General features: G+C 38.2%; 1 protein-coding gene across 3 annotated transcripts in view; it reads left to right on the top strand.

Annotated features, from left to right (window-relative positions):
• The first annotated feature begins 5,113 nt into the window (after positions 1–5,113).
• Positions 5,114–17,256, top strand: part of Lima1 (LIM domain and actin binding 1) — a 95,405-nt gene continuing 83,262 nt past the window's right edge. For 2 of the 3 annotated variants that reach the window (XM_046435981.2, XM_046435979.2), the window contains exon 1: positions 5,114–5,257. The gene's annotated coding sequence lies outside the window, so the exon portion shown is untranslated. The remainder of the gene's footprint in view (positions 5,258–17,256) is intronic. The other variant, XM_046435980.2, reaches the window with a different exon arrangement.

The following is a 17,256-nucleotide window of genomic DNA, read 5'->3' as shown; positions in this document are numbered from 1 at the left end:
TGTTGGTACTTTCACTGTACAGTGGTCCAAAGAGGTTTCCAGAAGAAAAGGAACCTCTACTTGAACCTTCCAGTTTCTGTCACAGGAAAGAATTTAAGGAAGCCTCAGATATGAGAAACAGAGCAAGAGATTTATTTTAAAGGGGAAAGTACACACTCGAAAATAGGAGTGCAGGCACTCAGAAAATTTAGCTGTCTTGTTCTGAGTCTTTTATTATTATTATTTTATTTCTTTTTAGTTGTTGATGAACCTTTAATTAATTTATTTTATTTTATTTTATATGGAGTACTAAGATTCAAATCCAGTGCCTCACACATGCTAGGCAAGTGCTCTACCACTGAGTCACAACCTCAGCCCCTTGTTCCGAGATTTTAACATTTATAGAGGGATAGGAGCTAAAGAGTTAAACTACAGGTAGAGTCAGGACAGTGTTACACAATTTTGTGCCAGTTTTTCTCGCACTCATGCATTGCCCTGGCATGTTCTAATCATGCTACTTCCTAAATAACATGTCTTATTAGCATCTTAAATCTCCACCCAGGGGCATTACTATTATAGTGTATTGCCATTATAATGAGGCTACAGGTCATTTCCTGGCCACCAAAGTCTTTCAGGTACATCCTCCCTAAAGATGCCTCCAGATGCTTTCTTGGTTATCTTGTGGATTGGTTGCTTTCTCATCAGCCATTCAGCAAGTGGCCAGCAAGGACACAGGCTAGGTTGCTCATGATCTATTTGTTGTGCATTCCAGCAGTTTATGGGCATTTCTCTTTTGAGACTCTGTATTCTCTCTGCGTCCCTAAATTCCTATCTCGGGATTATAGGAATGTCCTATTTTTGTTTGTTTCTTTTTGTGATAATGGAGATTGAACCCAGGGGTGCTCTATCACTGAGCTACATCCACAGGCAACTTTTTAAAAATTTTTGAAAGAGGGTCTTACTAAGTTGCCCAGGCTGGCCTTAAACTTGAGATCTTCCTGCCTCAGTCTCAGAGTTGCTGGAATAATACCTGTGCACCACATCACTTGGCCTTGTGCCTGTTTTTACTTTGAACATGATTTCTTCAACGAGTGGTCATTCAACAATTTTGAAATTTGTTCCCATTATCTTAGACACCCTATAATTTCCATCTGTTTTTTCTTCTCAGGTTTAAAAATCATTCTGTTACTTCTAAACCCGATTTCATTTCTATTCTTGTTTTATGTGCTAAACCCTGAAGTTCATTGGGCTTAATTCTCTTAACACTGTAGACCCATTTGAAGATTGTTCTGATTGTCACAAATCATGGTGCCTGAAAACATTTTTAAGCTGATTGTCTTAAAAAATGAAAGTTCTGGGCTGGGGATGTGGCTCAGGTGGTAGAGCATTTGCCTAGCATGCGTGAGGCACTGGGTTTGATTCTTAGCACCACATAAAAATAAAATAAAGATATTATGTCCTCCTAAAACTAAAAAATAAATACTTTTTAAAAATGAAAGTTCTCTAAAAACAAAACAGGAACAATTTTATGACTAATTCTGATCAAAATAACTGTAGTTCCTTGGAAATGCTGTGCTCTTTGTATTTTCCATCATTAGTGCAGTTTGAATGAATGTGTATAGTTCAGAGGTCTTTGTGTTCACATTTTGCAATTAGGTAAATGATCATATTATTTGAACTTGAATTCATTTTTATTGATTGATTGGTGCTGGAGATTGAACCCAGAGGAGTTTAACCACTGGACCACATCCCCAGCCCTTTTTAATATTTTGTTTAGTTTTTATTTAGAGACAAGTTCTCACTGAGTTGCTCAACGCCTCTCTAAGTTGCTGAGGCTGGTTTTGAACTTGCCATCCTCCTGCCTCAGCTTCCCAAGTTGCTGAGATTACAGGCATGTGGCACTGCGCCTGGCTTGAATTCATTTTTAATTTTAATTTATTTTATACAATGTGTAGACAGTTCTCTGTTCTCTGCATTTAGAAGTATACGCACTATGAATCTATTAATTCTGTAATTTTTGCAACTTTATGTAATTTTATGATGTAATTTTTATAATTTTATAATATAACTCTATCCTATAACTAAAAGATTTAAAATAAACCCTTTATGTGCAAAAAAAAATCAGTCTGTTCTGGAATGGATCAGAATTTGAAAAGCAGTTTTGTGCTACATTAGGAAAATTTATAATACCACTTGGGGACTAATGTCAAATTTTTGTTACTGATTTTAATATGATTTTCAAAAGAACATGAATTTTCATTTGCTTTTGAGTCTATACCTATATCTTCATTATGACTTATTATTTCTATTCTTTTGAAAAATTTTTTAAAGTTATCAATGGATCTTTATTTTATTTATTTATATGTAGTGCAGAGAATGGAACCCAGTGTTTCACACATGCTGGCAAGAGTTCTACCACTGAGCCACAACCCCAACTCATGACTTATTATTTCTTGAAAACCAGCTTCAATAATTCCTTTTCCAACAATATTTCACAAGATCAGACTATGAATAAATGCTTGATTTATTCCTGAGAGTTCTGAACAGAGTTGGAAAGAGATATGCACAACATCATATAGTATTTTCACCACAGAGATACAATGGACAAATAACCTCAAGAGCAGAATTAGCAAAATGAAGTAAAACACCCCAGATAGCAAGTGATGAGGTTAGACTATTTATAACCCTGAACATAATATAATTATGAGCTTATATAATTTGATTTTTAGTAGTGGTTGTGGTTAATAACTGACTCACAAAAATACCTGAAAATTTAGTAATCAGCCTTGCAAATGTAAAAGCTCACTGAAGTGTATTACTAGCTCGATTTTCAAAAAGAGGCTTTGGAAAGACAAGCAATTTGTCTGGTTGATAAGTGGCTGAGTCAAGGTAAAAATACTGGTCCAAAACCCTGACCCAAGTTAGGTTTCTTAGTCTTCTTAGTGGAGAATATGAGCCCTATTGGCTTGATTTAAAAAAAAAAAAAAAAAGTTTTTTGGAGATACATACTGAAGGAATTTCATATTTTCATATGCTAGAAAATGCATGGCGGGGGGAATGAACCCAGAGGTACCTTACCAAAGGGCCACAACTCCAGTCCTTTATATTTTTTGAGATAGAGTCTTACTAAGTTGTCGAGGTTCTGACTTGCAATCCTGTTGCCTCAGTCTCCTCAGTAGCAAGGATTACAGGCATGTGCCATCATGCCAGGTGAGAATGCGTTTTTCTGGAGTACCATCCTATATTGATATCACATGCTCTTTAACATTCCCATGATAGGGCCAGGTGCAATGTCACATGCCTGTAATCCCAGCAACTGGGGAGGCTGAGGCAGAAGAATCAAAAGTTTGTTGCCAGCCTGGGAGATTCAGGGAGACTGAGGATGTAGTCCAGTGGTAAAGTGCACCTGGGTTCAATCCCCAGTACCACCAAAAAACATTCCTGTTTGGACTGGGTATATAGCTAAGCAATAAAGCAGTTGCCTAGCATGCTAGCAAAAGGCCCTGGGGTTTTGAGTTTCAATTACAAAAATATGTGTGTGTGTGTTATAAGTGTGTGTGAAAGAACACCATCAAATGGCATCATGCAGCTGTGCGAAAAGGGTACAAAAATTTGGAGGAAGGATGGCCATACACACATTCCCGAGTTACCTGCCAGTTTTGCTAGAGAGTCTTCATGCTTGATAACATTAAAGCAAAATAAGTAGTAGGTCATTAGCCTGGGGTTATTTGTACCCAGAAAACCCTCCTGATAAACTGATGAACTTTGAATACAGCATCAGCCATTCATAGGTAGTCAACCAGTCAACTGGTTATACAACTAGGGATCTCCCATGTGACTATATCCAAATAAAGCAAAGCCAAGCTGTATCCATTAATTAATTTCTTTACTTCCCTGTTCAGCCTATACTGCTTGCTACCCAAACTGCTGGAAAAGATTGCTGAATATTCCCCTTCTGGTATTGGGTGCTGCCCTATTCAAGAAACTTTTAATGCTCAAATGAACTGTTAAAAAGTTTGTCTAAATTTTTTCTTTTAAACATACCTATCCAGAAATCAGTCTAGGCTAGAAATATGAAGAAAGAGGGGAATAGCTGCTTGTCTTCTTCATCATCTGCTATTGAAAATTGCTCTTCTCCTTAAACATTTTCATTAACTACTTTAGGGAAGTATAAATATGCATGTTTACCACCACTAGCACCCACCCACGCGCACACACTTTTTTTTTCCTTTGCTCTATCAGGGACTCTAGGATGGAACTATATGCTCAGCCCTCACCCCTTTTTATTTTGAGATAGGGTCTTGCAAAGTTGCCCACGCTGGCCTCAAACTTGTGATCCTCCTGCCTCAGTCCCCCCAGTAATTGGGATTACATGCCGTGGGCCATTCTGCCTGGCTACCACTAGTCCCTTCTAATATTTATCAAACTGCATGCATTTCAAAAAGTTTCATAAAACTTATGGTCTGAAACCATATTTGAATAGGAAAGAATACTATCAAATGGCATCATGCAGCTGTGCAAAACTAGTACAAAAATTTGGAGGAAGGATGGCCAAAATGCTAGGCCTTGTGGGGAGCTCGAAATCCTTTCCATAGTTCCTATTCTGTACAGGAAAAAAACAAACAGAGCTGTAGGAGAACTTGGACATTATCTACTCTTGTCCCACCCTTTCATTCAAGGAGAAAGAATGGCTCCACTAAAGTGAAGCGAATTAATTCAAGTCAAGTGGTTTAGCCAGGATAAATTTATAGCTCTTTCCACTACGCACTGCAGCCTCCTCTAAAACACCCTCCCTGTACAGAACTTACCCTGATAGTACCAGGAACCTAGTTGGCCTACAGCTAAATTTAGGCCAGATCTCTGAGTGGCTCCTGACTCAAAATGCGGTAACCTTGTGTGAGAGGGGTTAAGGCCAAAGTGGAGAAATAGAGTTCAAGCTCGGCCGCATTCCAGGATGAGGAGCTTGAAGAGACAACTAAGGCAGGAGCGGGGGAGCCACGCCCCCCGGTACGCTAGCAAAGCGAGCAGCCTAGAGCAGCCGCGAGCTCGGGGCACGCAGCCGGAGGCGCGCACGCTCGCCCCGAGGCCGTACGGGAGGCGGGCCGGCGTGCGCGTCCCCGCGGGGTGGGCAGGGCCCGAGGCGTGGCTCTGTGCAGGACCGGGGCGGGGCCGCAAGAGCTCTAGGTGCAGCAGCTTGGTTGCGACAGGTGCGCGAGGCAGAGCGCCAGGGACCGGTGGCAGGACAGCGCAGCGCTGAGAAAAGACGGCTTTTAGCCAGGTAAGGGCCTTCTCTTTCCACAATCAACTCGAGAGTGCACGGAGACCCTGACTTCGCTCCACACCCTCTTTCTCCCGCGACTTTTGAGGCAGTCGGGGGAGTACTGGGAACGTGAGCTCCTCCCCTTCGAGGTAGGGTTCGAGGAGTCACAGATCCTCTGCTGTTATCTCACTTCTGGGCACCGCGCTAGGGGTGGGAGTGATTGTGTAGGGCTGAGCCTTTGCTGCCGGAGAGCGGGAGCTCGTAGGACACCCCTCGTCTTGCACTGGGAACACTCCTTTCCAAGTCGATACTTTTTTGGTGAAGTGGAGGAAAGTGTCAGTTCATCACAAGTCAAAATACCCTCCCTGGGAAATATTCTAACATTCAACTGCTTCTTTTTCTTCATTTTCAGCCATTCCCGCTCTCTTCGGTTTTTCTTCCTTACTTATTCCTCGTTTTTAAAAAGTGCATATATAGAGTAAGAAAGAGGTGTTTTTTTTTTAAATACTTATAGAACAACACATAACGTGTACTAGAAATAATTAGGAACTTAATTCCAACTGAACGCTGTTTAAGACACTTATATTCCTTTGAGGTATGTTGAGAATATAGCAGTCCTTGCAGCTGATTTATCGTCCTCAAATCGCTACGTGTACATATGCTGGCATCCGTCACCTATATATGTAGGTGTTAATATAAGGTAACTGTACATTCTGGCTGTGTGTTCTAAAGTTTGACGTTGTAGGTTCCAGGAGCGAACCATCTGGCACCCTTCCTAGCTTCCTTATTGCTGCTCACAACACCACTGATCCCAGCGAGAGATATTTGAACTACTATTGTTGTGCATTTAATTCTAGCTTTCAAAAATCTTCTTAATTCAGGTGGTTCAATTGACTTGACTTTTCAAGTTAGCCAAAGGCCTTTTGGGAGTTACCAGTTGTTAAGACCATGCCCCATTTGGGGAGAGATCTTACTTTTGCTGTTTAAGTGGTTGAAAGGGATGCTTTTTATCCACTAATCCTATTCACAAATGATAAATATTTCAGGAACCACGAAATTACAGTTTCTTCTGAGGTCTTTATAGTTACAAAAGAAGATGACAAAAATTTTCTAAGTTTCTGTGGACTGATAGTCTAGATGAAGGATGCTCATGGTTCAAGTAGACCTTCCAAAAGTTATGAAGTTGGCAGAAGAGAAAAAAAAATTTAAAGTGTGTATATATAGAAAGAGAATTTTTTTACACTTACAGGACAACGTGTAATGCGTACGAGGTAATTAGGAATTTACTTCTTTTTTGGACAAAGAATTTATTGTGTCAATTCTGTGGAATCAAAGTTCCAATCATCTCTACCCTAAAAAAGCTTAAAATCAAATGGGTCAGACAGAATCACAGATACAACTTATAGTATTAATAAGGTCAATTGTATTCTAGAGGTCAGGTCAGGATGTTATAGGAACACAGAAAATATAAGTTAAAAATTCTTCTGTTTTCCCTTAAGAACAGAAACACATAAACAACAACAATAACAGAAAAACTTTGAGTAGTAAAAAATGATTCTCTTCAGTTCCTGTATTTGTATCTCTCATATTTCTTACCTTGTCTTCCACCAACTCTATGGCCTTTTGAAGATGGTATTAGATCCTGTCTTCAATTCTGTGAGAGTTCAGTGAATAGTTGGTGGAGCTCTTTTCACTGTAAGGTATTAGTCCCGGAAGTGTTATCAGGTAGTCCCTGAACTTTAGAGCATCTGAGAATAGTATATTGGCAACACTAGCAAAATTACCTCATTGTATAACATTGTTTAACTTGGTACTTTCAAGCTTTGTTCCAGACTAGGGGGTTAAAGGTGGAGCCAAATTTCAACTTAATAATTCTAGGAAGAGAAAGCTTCAGAATTGAAAACAGTTCTATTAACAGCATGTTTTGGTGACAGACTGTTCTTCCCTAAGGTGCCCTCAAATGTCTTTTTTTTTTTTTTTTTGTCTAGGGGTGTAGTTCAATGGTAGAATGTGTACCTAGCAGGTGTGAGGCCCTACATTTAATACCTAGCACCAGAAAGAAAAGAAAAAAAGAATATATACACTACACATTTTACATATGTAATACACACACATTTTTTTTTTCTTTATTTGGTAGGAGAGACAGGGTAGGTATGTGGGTGAGGAGAAAAGGGTGATAGTGTTTGGAGATTCTTTGCAGGGTTTTGATGATCTGAAGTTTATAGTACCCTTGAATACTTCTATTAATTACCTACTGTGTTCCAACGTTCTAATATACAGAGGATGGACATGACATGATTCTTTCTACATAATTATGTTTTTTCGTTTTTTAAATAGAAGTTTGGTATAATAGTGCATACTGTGGTTGTTTCGTTTGGGAAAGGAGCCATGGCATTTGATGGAAACATTTTTACATTGCTTATTCCCTTTCTTTCTGTTTATACTTCAGAGAAGTTGTCTTCACCAAATTTTTGGAAAGGCAGCAGGTATATTTGTATGTGTTTTTGGATCTCTACAATGATGTTTTCTTAGAATGTTTTCAAGTATAATTTTAGTTACTGATTCTATTAGAAATTCAAATTCTTGGCTTTCCTTTGTTGTTTTTCACCAATCAACTGTATTAACTTAGAACCCTTGTAACAGAGAAATTCATCAAAGACACAAAAAAGGGTGTGGGAGATCATTAGACATTTTTGCTATAAATGACCACTTACCTACAAATTAAATGAATTTGACATTTTTTAATCTTTATTTATTTATTTTTTATGTGATACTGAGGATCGAACCCAGTGCCTCACACATGCAAGGCAAGTACTCTACCACTGAGCCACAGCTCCAGCCCAAATTTGTCATTATTTAAGTTGACAATGAAACTGGTTTTCAGGTTTTCTTAACTCCATACCCTACAAAATGATTTTCATTTAAATTGGGATTATACCCATTTTACAGATGGGAAACTAATACTTGGTTCCTAAGTCAATGATTGTCATAAGAAAAGACTAGTGTTTTTTATGGTTGCTATGGTTTTTCACTGGATTTTTTTTTAATAGAAAGTTAAAGTACTTCATTATACACAGTGCAAATCTCAAGGTGAGGTTAATTACTTAACACAGACTCTCAAGGTTCTTTAGTAACAAACCAGTGGCTTCAAATTAAGTGGTTTCTACTTAATGATTCTGGAGTTGAGATTCTGAGTAAATGGTACTCATGGTAGGACCAAAATGTTTATGCTGTGGCTAGGTACAAAGGTCTGGAGACTCAAATTATTGTGCTAATGCAGAATTCTTTTCATAAAAAGGAGAAAGTCTGACCATAGAATAATCCATTATTTAGCAAGTCAAATGATTTCTTTACACTTAAAAACATTTTAGTGACTTCAAGTGTCTAATCATAAGAAGTTAGCATGATACCATGAAATTTTACATTCTTTTGATTTTCCTTTAAAGAATTTCTTCCTTCCTTTTTTTTTCCAGTACTGAGGATTGAACCCAGGGTGCTTTGCCACAGAGTTACAGCAACAAATCTTTTTATTTTTTTAAATGTCTTTAATTTTTTTTTTTAATATCTATTTTTTAGTTATCGGCGGACACAACATCTCTGTTTTGTATGTGGTGCTGAGGATCGAACCTGGGCCGCACACATGCCAGGCGAGCGCGCTACCGCTTGAGCCACATCCCCAGCCCAAATCTTTTTATTTTTGATTTTAAGATAGGGTCTCGCTAAGTTGCTCAGAACCTCACTAAATTGCTGAGGCTGGCAATGAACTTGTGATACTACTGCCTCAGCCTCCTGAGTGACTTGGATTAAGGCATGTGCCACCATGATCAGCTTGATATAGGAAAACTTTATAATCCCTCAAACAATTTTTATTTTGCACACCAAAATATTGCCAATTTTTGTTTTGTTACCTATAAATTAGCAATGTTGATATGCTTTTATATGGGTTTATATTTACACAATCTTTTTTTTTTTTTTTTTTTTTTTTTTTTTTTTAGTGCCTAGAATAAAACCCTGGGCTTCACACATGGTAGACAAGTCTCTATCACTGAGCTAGATCCCTGGCCCCGTATTTTTTTCATAAATTGAAATTCAAGCTAATGTCCCAGGACATCTTTCTGTATCTTCAATTTTACTGAACAGGTAACGCGTGCTCAGATTCAGGTATCACTTTCAGCACTCTAGCTGGAAACCTGTTGGTCCACACAGAGAATCCTGTGATTTCCCTCTTATGACCCCATCAGTTTTCCTTGTTACCACTAGGCAACATTTGACTAAGTGAACAACTTTTTCGGGTCTTCCTTTCATTTGGTTTTCTTGACATGTCTACCTGGTTCTCCATCTTTTAACTACTTCTTCCCATACTCTTTTATTATAGACTGATTCTTAAATGCAGATATTTGCCATAGCTTGTCCTGCATCCTGTTCTCCCTATAGTCTTTCCTTATGCAATCTGATCTATTCCCATGACTTCAGCCATCACTTCCAAATGAGTGATTTGCAAATCTTTTTTTTTTTTTTTTTTGTACTGGAGATTAAACCCAGATGTGCTTAACCACTGAGCCTCATCCATAGCCCTTTCAAATATTTCATTTAGAGACAGGGTTTTACTAAGTTGCTTAGGACCTCACCAAGTTGCTGAAGCTAGGCTCCCAAGCTGTTGGGATTACAGGTGGGTGCTACTATACCTGACTCAAATTTATCTTTTTTTTTTTTTAATTTTTTTTTAGTTGTACATGGACACAATATCTTTATTTTTTTATTTTTATGTGGTACTGAGGATTGAACCCAGTACCTCATGCATGAGAGGCAAATGCTCTACCACTGAGCTACAACTTCAGCCCTTCAAATTTCTTTTTTAAAAAGCTTTTTTTGTATTGTACATATAATTCTTGTTTTATTATCACATATACAACAAGCACATACATATTTTTAAAATTGTATATGTTCATTATACAAATCCTGAAATAAACAGGCTATAGAGACAAAATAAATAGCCCATATTTCATAATTTGTTCCATTTATTGTATTTCCTTTCACTCTTTTTTTCCTTTGATACATACACACACACATACACAGGCACAGGTAATTGAGCTTATTCCTACAATTTTGTATCTGCTTTTAAAAAAATTTTTTTTTCATTAGTTGTTGATGAATCTTTATTTATTTATTTATTTATTTATTTACATGTGGTGCTGAGACTCAAACCCAGTGCGTCACACATGCTAGGCAAGCACTCTACCACTGAGCCACAACCCAGCCCTCTACCTGCTTTTTCACATTATATTATGTCATTATGTTTCATGGCATCAAAATTATTTGAAAGCAATTTTTAAAAAAAAATTTTTTTCAATTTTTTTTAGAGACAAAGTCTTCCCATGCTGCCCAGTTTGGCCTCAAGCTGGGACTAGTGCCAGCACATAGAGCTTTGAAAACATTTTAAGAAATGTTTAATACTCCATATACTATTAATACATAATTAAACTGTGTATTTGGGTATTTTGGTTGTTACAATGTTATTAATAAGTGAACATTTTCAGAATAAATTTATGCGTAAATCTTTATGTAAATTGCTTATTATATTTGTAGGTTAGATTCCCAGAATTACTGTGTGAAAGGGTGAAAGACTAGACTAACTTTTTTTTCCTTGGGAGTATGGGAGATTGAACTCAGGGGCATTCAAGCACTGAGCCACAACCCCAGCCCCATTTTGTATTTTATTTAGAGATAGGGTCTCACTGAGTTGCTTAGCACCTCGCTTTTGCTGAGGCTGGCTTTGAACTCATGATCCAACTTGTCTCAGCCTCCTGAGCTGCTGGGATTACATGTGTGTGCCATCGTGCCCGGCCTAATTAACATTCTTACCAGCAATGATTGTGAATGCCCTTCTTAGTGTGTCTTTTGTAGCATTGGATATTATCTGTTAAATTTTAACAACTTTGATAAGCAAAAGTAGAAATTTGTATTCTTTTAATTTCTAGTCAGAAGATTTTTTTACGTATTCATTTCTATTGTTTTTTAAAATTGTTTTCTTCTTTTGTACTGACAATATAACCCAGGGAAGCTTTATCTCTGAACCACATCCCAGTCCTTTTTATTTATTTATTTTTTAAATTTGAGACGGGGTCTCAGTAAGTTTGAGACTTTGAACTTGTGATCCTCCTGCCTCAGTCTCCCAAATCGCTAGGATTACAGACTAGGCCACTGTGCCTGGCTCTCTTACTATTTCTTTTTCTGTGAACCATCTTTTGGTTAATCCCATTCCCATTTTTAAGTGAGTCTTATGGGTTTTATTATGTTGGTGGTTTTGTTTGTGGCTCTTTCTTTATTTGGAGTGCTTTGAGGGGAAACATGGGGTTTTATTAGACCAAGTTGAATGAGTGGAGTCAGGAAGTGGAAAGTGTTCAGAGGTTGAGTTATAGTGTCACAAATGCCCTGAAGGGCCAGAGCTTGTAATCAATGCACAGTGGAAAGGGTGCTGCTCTGGAGGAAGCCCAACTTGGTTTTGTCATCAGCTAGGTAAGTGATCTTTGGCAGGTCATCATTGACTTAGAGCCTCCTCTGTAAAATGAGAGGGTTGGATCCATCCGAAGGTCCATATAAAATCTGTGGTGACTTTATGCATTTATTTAGGTCCCAGGGATTGAACCCAAGGTGTGCTTTATGACTGAGCCACATCTCAGCCCTTTTTTGAGACAGAGTCTTGCTAAATTGCTTAGGGCCTTACTAAGTTACTGAGGCTGGCTTTTGAACTTGCCATCCTCTTGTGTCAATCTCCCAGGTCTCTGGATTACAGGCATGTGCCACCATGCCTGACTTGTACAGACTTTAAAACTACTGTTTGCAAGAAATTTTGGAATTCTTGTTGTCTAGTCCTTAACTTTTCTCTTGTTTTAGATATCTAGAGCCTGAGGAAAGACTGCATGCAGCAGGAGCAGTTTCTATTAGAGTAGCAAGACTTGATGGAGTCTGCAGGCAATTTAATTTGTCCTTAAACTTTCAGGACAATAGAAATCAAAAAGATTGGTTTAGTGTTTTGTTTTTTTTGTTGTTGTTGTTGTTTTTATTGTTTTGGTACTGGGAACCTATAAAGCATAATGATTAAAAATTTGAAAAGCTGTAAAACACCCTGAACCCAGGGGTGCTTTACCGTCTCCAGTTCTTTTTATAAATTTATTTTGAGACATGGCCCCCCTAAATTGCTGAGGCTCACTTCAAACTTGCAGTCCTCCTGCCTCAGCCTCAAATTGCTGTGATTATAGGTGTGCACCACCACACCTGGCTAGTCTAGTATTTTTTAGGCACTCTCAGTGACTAGCCCTTGGAAACCTGGTAAAATCTGTGACAGGGTATATGTTGCCGCTCCATTTAAACAACTTCTGTTTCATACAGAAACTGTGCTGAATATTTTTGTTTGTGATTTGTAGAAGTCCTTCATTTTTAAGAGTATTAATTCTTTGTCCTGTGTTCAGATATTTAACCAGTTGCTTGCCTGTTAATTTTTTCTTACCTTTATTTATTTATTCATTTTTATGTGTTGCTGAGAATTGAACCCAGGGCCTTGCATGTGCTAGGCGAGTGCTCTACCGTTGAGCCACAACTTCCCACTCCTTGCCTGTTTATTTTATATATGATATATTATTACTTATCTGTAGATTTTTAAAATTTGGGATTTTGTTCATTGCTTTTATGTTTAGAAGGCCTTCATTCAGAGATGGGTTAAATATTCACTTTCTTTTAATTTTTTATGGTTTTACTTCCTATATTTAACTCTTTTTATGAATGGACTTTGGAGTATCCAACCATGTGGTTTAGTGCCTTTGCATATCTGTAGCTAAGAAGCTACAGATCCATATTTTGAACTACTTTTTAGACCACGTGGAAAGTCAATATGTACCATGTATCTGCATTCACCTAGATCCTGTAAGGAAAGTCTGAAGTTGTCTTTAATACTTCAGTCCTCCTCTGTTCTCAGGTTTAATTGATCACCAACATTGATTGTTCTACCTCCACAGTGATAATGGCTCTATTGTCAGTCTTCTGATTCAGATCCTCCTTTGAGTAATCCTTAGAGTTGGCTTCAGATTTCCCGTTTTAGTCCAGCATTGTCATTAAAACAACCCAGAGCACTGTGGCTAGGGATGTAGCTCAGTGGTAGAATGCTTGCTGAGACTGTGCGAGGCCCTGGGTTTTGTCAGCACCAAACCAAAAGGAGGCGGGGAGAGAAACCCAGAGCACTGATTTTCACAGTATTGTTTCCTCAATTACCTGTATCAAAATCACCTGGGTGTTGGTTAAACTGCCAGGCGCAGTGTGCATGCCTGTAATCCCAGTGGCTCTGGAGGCTGAGACAGGAGAATTGTGAGTTCAAAGCCAGCCTCATCAAAAGCGAGGTGCTAAGCAACTCAGCAAGACCCTGTCTCTAAATAAAAGACAAAAAATACAAAGTAGAGCTGGAGATGTGGCTCAGTGGTTGAGTGCTCCTGAGTTCAATCCCTGGTACCAAAACAAAACAAACAAACCGGATAGATTCTCAGGTCCTACCTATCTAAAGGGGTGGGTCTGGGAACAAGAAGTGTTTTTTTTGTTTGTTTGTTTTAATTTTTTTTTTAGTTGTTGATGGACCTTTATTTTGTTCATTTATTTATATGTGGTGCTGAGAACCCAGTGCCTCACGCATGTGAGGCAAGTACTCTACCACTGAGCTACAACTCCAGACCAGATCTGAAGTTTTAACAGCTATGTTAAAGGACTCATATACACACTTAAGGAGAACAAATGCCCAGATAAATTAAGTCAATTTCTGTGTATGCCCTTCCAGATCTACCACCTCTCTCCCTACCCCAGCCTATTTTTCCAGGCTTATCTCCCAGATACTACCCACTCTGCTGGCACTATAGCCATACAATGATTCACTATTTCCTGGACCCACCCTGACCTTTCCTGCCTCTGTGCCTTTGCTCATGCAGTTCCCATAGCTTCAGGCAATTCCTTCTCCCTCCATCCCCCATTAAACTCAGTTTCTTTTTTTTTTTTTTAATTTTTAATATTTATTTTGTAGTTTTCAGTGGATACAACATCTTTGTTTGTATGTGGTGCTGAGGATCGAACCCGGGCCGCACGCATGCCAGGCGAGCGCGCTACCGCTTGAGCCACATCCCCAGCCCTAAACTCAGTTTCTTAAGAGTCCACATAAATGTGACATTTTAAAAATTAAAAAATGCATTTTCTAATTTCTTCAGTTTGAATCAGTGGCTTTTTTTTTAAGTTATAGGTAGACACAATAACCTTTATTTTATTTTTATGAGGTGTTGAGGATTGAACCCAGTGCCTCACGCATGCTAGGCAGGTGCTGTACCTCTGAGCCACAACCCCAGCTCCTAGATCTTTATTTTATATGTGGTGCCTCATACATGCTAGGTAAGTGCTCTACCACTGAGCCATGACCGCAGCTCCTAGTACTTTATTTTTACTTCATTTCTTACCTTAACACTGTCAGTCTTATGAATTATAGCTTCTTTTTAAGATTATAAATTTCTTATTTTTTTTTTTTTTTTAGTACCAGGGATTAAATTCAGGGGAGCTTTATCACTGAACTGCATCCTCAGCCCTTTTTCTTTCTTTTAATATTTACTTTTTTAGTTATAGATGGACACAATATCTTTATTTTATATTTTTGTGGTGCTAAGGATCGAACCCAGTGCCTCATGCATGTTAGGCGTGAGCTCTACCTCTGAGCCACAACCCCAGCCCTCTTTTTTTTTTTAATATTTATTTTTTAGTTGTAGTTGGACACAGTATCTTTATTTTATTTTTATGTGGTGCTGAGGATGGAACCCAGGGCCATGCACGTGCTAGGTGAGCACTCTACTGCTGAACCACAATTCCAGCCCCTCAGCCCTTTTTATTTTTATTTGGAGACAGGTTCTTACTAAGTTGTTTAAGACCTTGCCCAGTTACTAAGGCTGGATTCAAACTTATGATCCTCCTGCCTCAGCCTCCTGCGGTGCTGGTATTACAGGCACATACCACCGTGTCCAGCAAAATTATAAGTTTTATAAGTATGAGAACATTTCCTTTTCAAATTTTTAACCATTATACATTTAGTAAGTAATTAATTCTTTATAATGTGTGATGTATATATCTTATCTTGTATGCAATTATGTAACAACTTTGGTTTTGTATCACAGAATAAAATTAAAATATTTTATCATCACATAAAAGATCTTATTTAATCTGGCTGCCACTCATCTCTATGTCTTCTCATACTCCTCTCTTCACTTTCTCCTTAGTCACATATATATGCCTAAGAGCCTTTGCCTTTCTTATTCTCTCTGCCTAGAAAACTCCTCTATTTCTTCTCTTCATCTGGCTTGCTGCCACTATCCTCCCACTCATTCAGGTTTCAGCTAAAATATCATTCACTCAGAGAGACCTTCCCTAAGCACTAAGTAGCTGTCCCCTTTCTACCTCACTCCAGTTACTCTTTTTGTATTTCCTCCACAGCACTTATCAGTTTTTAATTGTCCTGCTTCCCTCCCAGAATAGAAATTGCATGAGTAGAGACCTTATCTGTCCTTAACATCACAGCCTTACCATCTAGAGCACTGCCCAGTACATGGTAAGAGCTCAATAAATATTTGTTGAATGATTGAATACCCCTTGAAGATAGACTTCTTATTTTAACAAGTCTTGTTTTGGTTTGCACTGCAAAGTGGTGGTGTTGGTGTGTGTCGGTGTGGGTGTATACCCCCCTCCCTTTTTTTTTTTTTTTTAATGGACCATAGCTGAGGTAGTTCCATCTGGGTTCAAATCAGGTGGCAGTCTCTGAAGATTTCTGAAGGTAGCAGAACAAAGGCCTTGGGTATGGTAGCAGCAGGATTCAGTTCCGTGAGTGCAGGTTTTCCAAGGCGTTTCCTGGATCCAGGCCACTGCTTTACTACCTCTTCAGACTTCTACTTCTAGAACTGGTCCTGCTGTACAATGTTATTCTGTTAGCTCTCACTACATTTTTTAAAATAACTTTATTTTATTAATTTATTTTTATGCTGGTGCTGAGGATCAAACCCAGTCCCTCATGTATGTGCTAGGCAAGCGCTCTACCACTGAGCTATAACTCCAGCCCTCTCATTACATTTTTAAAAATATTTTTTAGTTGTAAATGTACACAATATCTTTATTTATTTATTTTTATGTGGTGCTGAGGATTGAACCCAATTCCTCACATATGCGAGGCAGGTGCTCTACTACTGAGCTACAGCCCTAGTCCTCTTTCATTACATTTTTAAGAGCAAATTTGGCAAACTGATTATTCAAGCAGCCAACAATTTTCTTCTGCTTTCCTTCTCTGTGAAAATAATAATAATAATAATAATAATAATAATAATAATAATAGTAATAATAATAATAATAAGATAGTATCTGGAATCCCCAAGGAAAGATGAAATTATTTTCCTTATACTTACTACATTCCCTGAAATGCTACAGTGTGTGTACTGATTAGAAAGATTTTCATCAACACCTCAGACAAGGGGTTTCTTATTAATATCTGGGAGAGCTCACCACAGTGGCGCATGTCTGTAATCCCATCTACTTAAGAGATTGATGCAAAAAAATGACAGGTTCAAGAAGAGCCTGTGCAATTTAGGAGACCCTGTCTCAAGATTTAATTTAAAATTCAATTTAAAAGGGGGCTAGGGATGTAGCTTGGTAGTAAAGCACTTGCCATGCATGCTCCAAAGCACTGGTTCAGTCTTCAGTACTACTCGAAAAAACAAACAAACAAAAAACAACCTAGTTAAACTGGACATTATCATTATAGTGGTTTATTTCTAATTTCTTACTATTTCTTATCATTGAATGACTTCTTGAGTCATATCCCCAGTCCTTTTTATTTTTTATTTTGAGACAGGGTCTCACTAAGTTGCTTAGGGCCTCACTGAGTTTCTAAAGCTGGCCTCAAACTTGTGATCCTCCTGTTTCAGCCTCTCAAGTTACTGGAATTATAGGTATGTGCCACT

This window comes from Marmota monax, unplaced genomic scaffold (assembly GCF_021218885.2).
Source record: "Marmota monax isolate L192 unplaced genomic scaffold, Marmota_monax_Labrador192_F-V1.1 WCK01_AAM20220418_F8-fsc00012, whole genome shotgun sequence".
Lineage (NCBI taxonomy): Eukaryota > Metazoa > Chordata > Mammalia > Rodentia > Sciuridae > Marmota > Marmota monax.
The sequence above is the reverse complement of the archived record's forward strand: the minus strand, read 5'-3'. Positions and strand labels throughout refer to the sequence as shown.